Genomic DNA, 9,249 nt, shown 5'->3' with positions numbered 1-9,249 from the left:
CAATAATCACCCGGCAAACAATAAAACAAACAAACCTCCAGCAATCATTCAAACACCCGTTATAAAACTACTTTTAAAATACCATGCCAGCGTTGTTGCCAGTAAATACAACTAAAACTATTAAAACATTTTTAAAAAATAAAATATAATGAATAAGATCAGTCATGGTGTTCCTCAGGGGTCTGTTTTGGGTGCTTTACTTTTTACAACTTATATGTTTCCCTCTGGGGCAAGTCATTAAAAAGTCTGATATTATGTCTCTTCCATAGGCACTGAATTATGTTTCTTTCGGTGGATGCCCAACCTCCGTAACAACACCGACATTCAACAGTCATAAAATCGGCCATTGACACACAGGGAAAATGCAATGGACGCCTCGCAGGTGCAAACGGGGTAAATAATGTTTTGTTGTTTTGATTAAAATAAAGTTAACATTGAGATTCACACTAAATAAAACCAAATAATCTACACATAAGATGAAATCAATAGATGCAAGGAGTATTTGATGAAGCTTTGTCCAATAATGTTTACTTTAACTGTATAGAGATTTTCATAAAGGAAATAAACACATTTCCTGCTAATCTTTACGATTTTGAAGCATAGCCTACTACCACATAAAACTCCATGCGATCAGCTAAATATGAGCTACTAATATTAGCTTCATAAATTACTGAGTCTGGCCTCAATGCACATACATTTTCAAGTATTTTTTTGTCCTGTCCATTGCTCTTTCGCACATGAATCCATTCCGTCATTCCCGAAACTTTGCAGTGTGTATGTAGTAAAAAAACTAAAGTTTTATACTATATATATATATATATAGTTTTATATTATGAATGGATTGTCATGATTGGGGCTGTGGGGTTTCCCTCAGCCACCTGAGGTCGCTTTCCTGCACTGCACTCCCTTAATCGTTCACGTTTGTCTTGTCATTTGCACTGATTACACGCACACCTGTTCACAATCACTATCTGGACTATAAGAGATCTCACTACTCACTTCGCATTTATGTCTGCATTGTCTCGTGTCTTGTTTGTGAATTTGTGTTTCTGATATCCTGGCCTTTTTGATCTTGTTCTTGGTTGTGTTATTTTGTGTTTTAGTTATTAGTTTTGTGCCGTGTTGGCCTTTTTGTTTGTTTACTTTATTAATTCATTAAATCACTTACCTGCATTTTGGACCCAGACCTCCTGTTATTCACCGTGACATGGATAATACACTACCAGTCAAAATTTTTGAACAGTAAGATTTTAATGTTTTGTAAAGAAGTCTCTTCTGCTCACCAAGCAATGCATTTATTTGATCCAAAATACAAAAAAGCAGTAATATAATGAAATATACTATTTAAAATAACTGCTTTCTATTCAAAAATATTGTAAAATGTAAATTATTCCTGTCATCAAAGCTAAATTTTCAGTTTCCATTACTCTGGTCTTCCAAAGATCAGCATTTATCTGAAATGAAAAGCAGAAAACATACACTATACTATTGAAAAGCTTGCTGGTATGTAATTTTTTTGCAATGATTTCTATTTCAGGTTATCGCTGTTATTCTAAACTTTCCATCACATCAAAGAAGCCTGAAAAAAATTCTACTCAGCTGTTTTCAATGAAGATACTTCTTTAAAAACATTACAAATTTTACTGTTCAAAAACTTTTGACTGGTAATGTACATAGCCTAGAAAGCACACAAAGAGCACTCCCTTTATTGCTTTGTCTTTTATTACCTGATGCTCAAAGGCTTATCAATGCATTTATCACTTCAAGAACAGATTTTTGTAATCCGTGTTCTGATTTGCACTGGCTTCCAGTTCAATCGCGCATTGAGTTTAAAACTCTTACTCCAATATATAAAGCCTACATGAAATGGCCCCTTCTTTTATTTGTGATTTAGTTACTTCTAACATGCCTTCTCGTTCTCTCCGTTCTGCTGATTCTCTTTTTCCTCCACAGCCTCATTGCAGATTGTGAAAAGAATTTCCTTCTAATTTTCGCAATGCTCCCACTTTCTTTTAGCTCAAATTGTAAACTCTGGCTAAAAAGCAAAAAATGATTATGTCCTGTTCTGAAAGAGAAACAGAGACAGAAGAGACTCAGCACCACAGGTAACATTTCAGACAGCTTCAGCCATTTCCAACAAATGAATATAATCCACACCGAAGATCCCATGATGAATGAGTATTCCTAGCGCTACCTTCACCGCTTTACACGTTTATAGCTCCACTTACAGACATTAAACTTTTATAATATCATCAAGTCATTTCAATTGCTTTAACGAGGCCAGTAATTGGAGCAGCCCCTTGTAGCATGTCGCTTAATTTCCCTATTGCGATGTAACAATTACATATGATTTGAATATTTTTTTCCTCTCCCAGTTAAATTATGAAGAATCAACAGCGGAGTCGAATAACAGGGCGTCGATCGGCGCGGTGCGTGTCATGTGACTCCTGTGAATTGTTAAGATGAAGACAAACCAGCGGGGCTAATAGTGTAAGCGTTTCCCATGATGCACTGCTTCTAGCAGCTCTGATTATTATGGTGGTCTAATTAGTTGGTGCCAGAGCAGGCAGACTCCCAGCATGCTTTTCAGGACGGTATTGAGACATGGATCACGCTTGCTGCCACCAGCCAACGGCCCTTCTGGGGCGTCTGAACCCCATTTTTATGTCTTTAAGGCTTTATTGCGGCTATTTCGGCGAGATTTGATGCAATTGGACGCTGTTTAGACGGAGTATGAAATGCTGGATCGTAATGGTCTCGGATGTGCAGTTTCACAACTCGATATTAAAATGACAAAGGCCAATAACAGTGAGATATTCAATGAGGTTTCTCAGCAGACCCCTAAGTAATGCGGCTCGTCGCCGAATCGTGTGAGGGAAATAACCTCGGTAGACTCAGAATGTCTTGTGCATTTCGTTTGGAGAATCTCTGTTATCGATTTTCAGACTCACATTTATGAGACAGGATATCTGTATGCCGTAGCGCTCAATCCTGCGCTTGAAAGACTGTGAGAAAGGATGGGAAAAAAGACTCCCAAATCCTTCTTTCATATCGTATAAATTTCTCCTGTGGTATTTCCATAACTTATTTTCATTTAAATTAATTTCGTTCAAGTCAGGAGCGCCGAGGGGGGAGAAATGCAAATACCCATGTAATTTCTCTCCCCTCTGTATATATTTACAAACAGCACAATATCAGGAAAAGACAAAACGGGAGAACAGACTTTCCTTTATAACGCAATTACAACTTTTGATGAAAACGCCTCTCCCTGCTTCTCTGTGTAATTAAATGTCTCTCGGCTGCCCCAGAGCGCCTCGCAAAACAAATCTCAAACAGCACAGAAAACCCCAAACCTGCCCTGAAAACACAATATTTTTTCCACTGCACGGCTGAAATGCCATTTAAAGAGCCTATCGCTGGGTTATATCTTGCTTTCAGGGCGATAAGTAGAGTGAAAGAAACATTTCTTTTTGTCTTTATATCTCTTCAGATCTGTAGCAGTAGATGTTTCTACTGCTACAAATCTAAACAGATATAAAGATGAAAAAGCTATTCTTTGTAAGTTTGTAAATATTGGTCACAGTCACAGAGATTTACTTTAAATTTCACCAAGCTGATTAGTCACTAAAAACTCCCACAGATCATGTTTTCAGACCATTTAAAGTCTTATTTTGACCTAATAAGGTAATTATATCTAAGTGTGTGAGTTGTTTACTTAATTTTTTTTAATTAGTCTTCCCATCAACGCCATTATATTGTTTATTCAGACTGATTTGGGAACACGCACAAACACAAGGTGGGACTTATCACATGAACCAATCACAGCTGAACATAACCAGTCATATCCAATATTATAAAACAGTTTTTTCTGGTCCTTGAATCTGATTGGTTGACAGGAGTGAGATATTAGAGCGATATCACGGCTCCAACAGCCATTTCCATTTTTATGTCACAGAATGTAGTTTTAGGAGGTTTTCAGGCAAGAATGTACTTGTTTATAGTTCAAACATGCAGTTTGTTCATAAAAATAACGCCTATTTGAAAATTTGCGTCAACGTTTTTGGACATAAGAGTGATCGTCAGCGGCCATTCTGCACTCATGAACCTGCACGAGAGCGCCTCACCTTGGCCAGATCTTCTGGAAGTTGCTGCTGGCTCTGTAGTGGTTACACATGAAATACAATTCGTTGTGGGTAAATTTAACAGTAGTATTTGGTCTCATTAATCTATTATTTGTTCCAGAGAAGATAGTTTTGGCAAAGTCTCATGTTTATGTAAATTCAATGCTGTATATCAGAGCGGTGCCTGTGTACTTTTGACTGAATTGCCTAGCAACTTTTATGATGGCTGTTATTGTTGTTTATTAAATATTTTTATTCAATAAAGTAATATTTTATATAAATAATAGTATTTAACAATAGTGTTTAGTATTGAGAAAAGTGCGTGTGTTGGTGAAGGTAATTTTAGTTGTTCCGCCATTAGATGGGGACAAGAGATTGTTTTAATGAGTCAGCAGTAAAGACTTTTACTTTGAAAAGTTAACGCTATAAACAGAAATTATTTTTAGATTCAACAACAGCTTGACACAGCGAACAAATGCACTGAGCAGCAAAATCACCCTATTAACATTACGACAAAGATAACGCTTACCTCAGCAGATATTCAACTAATGTTTATTGTGAATAAGAGACTGATCTGAAGAATGAATGCTGTATCAGATGCAGGTAATCACGATCACGATCAGTCCAGCTCTCTCTCATAATACTCTACATAATAGAGTGAGCTTTTAATGCAGTAACAGAATAAGCTTTCAATGAAGCAACTCAACGTTCCTTTGTTAGTACTTCTAAAGTGGCGTTTTCGATTTAATAACGGAGGCTTGGGCTCAGCTGTTAAACTGTCAACTTTAGATCTGAATCCGTGGCGGAAGTAATTAGTTCTGCACAAAAGGCTTTAAAAAAGACACTCCTTTGTTATTTTGTTTATGTATTTACACTTTCATGCCATCGAACTGTATAGACGCAATATCACACTCGTAGACGTGAGATATGGCTGTATATCACTGCTGTGAATTGGCCGTCGTTCTAAAGTGACGTCTACTACTCACGTCTACTTGTGTGATATTGTTTATATATCGTGATGGAGGCATTGCTTCACAAAACCCACCACACGCTTTTCTGAAAAATAAAAAAACAATGGTTTATACACTTTTTAATGTTTTGTAATATTGCATTGTTTAATTGTTGTACTACGATTTTTTTTCTCATCCAATATTTTGAAGAGACACTGCCTCTATTGCCTCCTCGTAGGAAACGCCCCTGATATATAACCAGTGACTATTTAAACTTGGCTCTGAAAACAAATCTGTATATTCCTCAACACCATATAATCCTCTATAGTTGCTGTAATAATCCGAATAAGACCATCTAAACACTGAGGTGTAGTTCATTTCACAGTTTAAAACCACCAAACATGTCTAAGCATGAATTCATTTCATGAGTGAACTTCTACCAAAACCTGACATCATCTGAACAGACCCCACTGCAAATGCAAAGCTCTGATGAAACTCAATAACTCCTTATCGCTCCTATCTCCATTCACATACTGCAAAAACATTTATGTTTGATTCACTGACTCAGATCGTGTTAAAAATAACTGCTCTTTTCTAACGTATCCTAACACATCCTTTAAGGAGATTTCAGCAGTTGTGTTGCATTTCCTAACACTAACTCTTGATCAACAATTTAAGGGTAAAAATGCCACAGCATTTTATCATGACACTTCTGAACACTGTGCAGCACTGAGTCATGTCATACAATGTCAAGTAAAAGTGCTGAAATCCCTCACACAAGACAACACCTGCTCAGAGTCACCGCTTAGTAATAGCATGATATGTTGCATCATGTTTGACAAGAGATCAGTCTGATAATTTTATGTAATTTTAATGTTGATAGACATCATTTATGTTTTAGATGTAAAGGGTTATTGTCAAGTTAGTCTCACACCAGATCTTTGACCTTTTACATGATATCTTTTTCTAACAAAGAACCGCCCACATATTCAAGAAGACACTGCTTGACAGACATGTAAAGCACAAACAGTTAATTTTCTTTTGAATGTGCGCTTAGGGGCTGTACCTGACTGTAAATGATTAGAACAAACACAAATGTTGTTGAGATTCTTGTCCTGGAAATCCTAGTTCAGTTTGGTCAAACACAAATGCCTTTTGTTCCTCAGACAGTTTTTTCAATCTTCTCCTTGATTTCTTATAACTTTTGGCAGTCTATAGTACTCCGGATGTTTTTCCCGGTCTGATCGATTAGTACAGCCCCAAACATGACATTGGCCAACTGATGACGGGTCTTGAAAACAACAAAAGTGTGTGTCTTTAAATACCTTCTTTTGTGTGAAATACTTTCTTCCACCACGGATTGATATCTCAGTTTGACAGTTTAACAGCTAAGCCCAAGCCTCCTTTACTTATGTTACTTGAAAGCTTATTGTATTAAAGTATTAAAAACTCACTGTATTATGTAGAGTGTTATGAGAGAGAGATGGACTGAGCGAGTGTGATGACCTGCATCTGATGCAGCATTCATTCTTTAGCTCAATCTTATATTCACAAAACATTAAAACATGAATGTCGTTTGAATGTCCGCTGAGGAAAGCAATATCTTTATCGTACTAATCTTTCATCTGTTAAGGGTGATTTCTGATGACAGCGCAGTCTTACAACGTGCTGTTGAGAGTAAAAACTCCCTTGTTTACAACAGCATTTCAGTCTCTTTCAATATAAAAGTCTTTACTGCTCACGCACTCATAAAAACTCATAATCTCTTGTCGCCTTCTAATGGTGGAATAATGTAACTAAAATCATCACAAACACACACACCATTTCCCAATACTAAATACTACTATTTATTTAAAATATTTAATAAACAACAACAACCATTATAAAAGTTGCTAGGCAATTTAGTCAAAAGTACAAAGGCAGTGCTCTGATATACCGAATTCAATTTACACTACCAGTCAAAAGTTTGGACAAGATTTTTACCCTCCGCCAAAACTATTTGCTCTGTAACAAATAATAGTTTAATGAGACCAAAGACTGCCCATCAGATTTATCCAAAACAAATTATATCTCATGTTTAACCACTATGGCAGCAAATTCCAGAAGATGTGGCCAAGGTATGATGCCCTGGAGCACACATCTCTGAAAACACTGAAGCAAATTTTCAAACAGACGTTATCTTTAAAACAAACCACATATTTGAAGTCCAAACAAGTACATTCTCGCCTAAAAAACAATTAAAACTACATTCTGTGACACAAAAACAATGTTGTTTATAAAATTATGGTGGATTTGGGCATCTGCCATAGCATCATCCCACTCGATATGACAAATACCACAAGTGGAGTGATACAAACAGTGAAACGGTTGGAGTTCCGATATCACTAGAATATCGCACTCTTATCAGCCAATCAGATTCGAGGACCAGACAGAACTGTTCTACATATATGAACAATATTACACTCGTAGATGTGAGATATAGCTGTATATCAGCACGGCTGTGATTTGGTTGTAGGTAATCACACTGTGCTGATATACAGCTATATTTCATGTCTACAAGTGGGATATTGCATTTATACAACAGTTCAACGACATGAATTTGTAAATACATAAGAAACAACAGCAGAGTGTCTTTAAAAACCTCCTTTGTGCAGATCTACTTCCTTCCGCCACAGATTTAAATCTCAGTTTGACAGTTTAACAGCTGAGCCCAAGCTTCCGTTACTAATTCGAAAACATTACTTTAGAACTATTAACGCAGGAATGTTGAGTTGCTTCACTGAAAGCTTATGGTATTACTGTATTAAAAGCAGTGTATTATGCGTAGTAGAGTATTATGAGAAAGAGATGGACTGGGCAAGTGTGATTATTACCTGCATCTGATACAGCATTCCTTCTTCAGATCAATCTTGTATTCACAATAAAACAATAGTTTAAATGTCCACTGAGCAGAGCGTTATCTTTGTCGTAACGTTAATATCCTTTCATTTGTTAAGGGTGATGACAGCACAGCTCAGTGCATTTGTTAGCTGCGTCAAGCTGTTGTTGAAAGTGAAAATAACAAATAGTTATCAAAAATAGTTTTCAACAGCATTTATTTTTTCAATATAAAAGTATTTACCTCTGACTCACAAAAACAGCCATCTAAAGGAGCAACAGTGTAACTAAAATCACTATCACAAACCCATGCACCATTTCTCAATACTAAAATACTATTATTTAATACTACTATTACTTATATAAAATATTATTTATTGAAAAATATTTAATAAACAACAACAACAGCCATCATAAATGTTACTAGGCAATTCAGTCAAAAGGACACAGGCAGCACTCAGATATACAGCATTAAATTTACATAACACGATCAAATTTTGCCCTCAGCCAAAACTATTTGCTCTGGAACAAATACTAGATTAATAAGACCAAAGAATGCCCGTTAGATTTACCCAAAACTAATTGTATCTCATGTTTAACCACTAAACGCCACTGATGCCCTGGAGCTCACATCTCTGAAAACATTGAAGCAAATTTATAAATAGACCTTATCTTTATTAACAAACCACATATTTGAGGCCCAAACAAGTACATTCTCACTTAAAAACTCCTAAAAACTACATTCCGTGACAAAAAAACTAATTAATAGTGGATTTGGCAGAAATACCACAAGCAAAATCTAACGGGCAGTCTTTGGTCTTATTAATCTATTATTTGTTCCAGAGCAAATAGTTTTGGCTGAGGGCAAAATCTGATCGTGTTATGTAAATTTAATGCTGTATATCAGAGCGCTGCCTGTGTACTTTTGACTGAATTCCCTAGTAACTAGAATATCACGCTCCTTTCAGCCAGTCAGATTCGAGGACCAGAAAGAACTGTTGTAAAGAACTGTTGTGGCCATTTTATGATATTTATTTAATTGCCAGTCTAAGTACTGACATTTCAATCAAAATTAACTGAAAAATAAATGTAATGAAATATAGTTAAATATGAGTTAAATTTCATTGTTTTTAAATGATTTCTTGAATAAAAATAATTCGTTAAATATCTACTGCATATATTTTTACATTTTTAGTAACACTTTTAGTACTAAATTAAAAACGTGAATCCAGATGTATTTAGCTCAACCTCAAGGCTTTATAAAACCAACAACAGTACACGAGTCAGGTCACGTATGCTGT

Source organism: Garra rufa, chromosome 16 (genome assembly GCF_049309525.1).
Source record: "Garra rufa chromosome 16, GarRuf1.0, whole genome shotgun sequence".
NCBI lineage: Eukaryota > Metazoa > Chordata > Actinopteri > Cypriniformes > Cyprinidae > Garra > Garra rufa.
The sequence above is the reverse complement of the archived record's forward strand: the minus strand, read 5'-3'. Positions refer to the sequence as shown.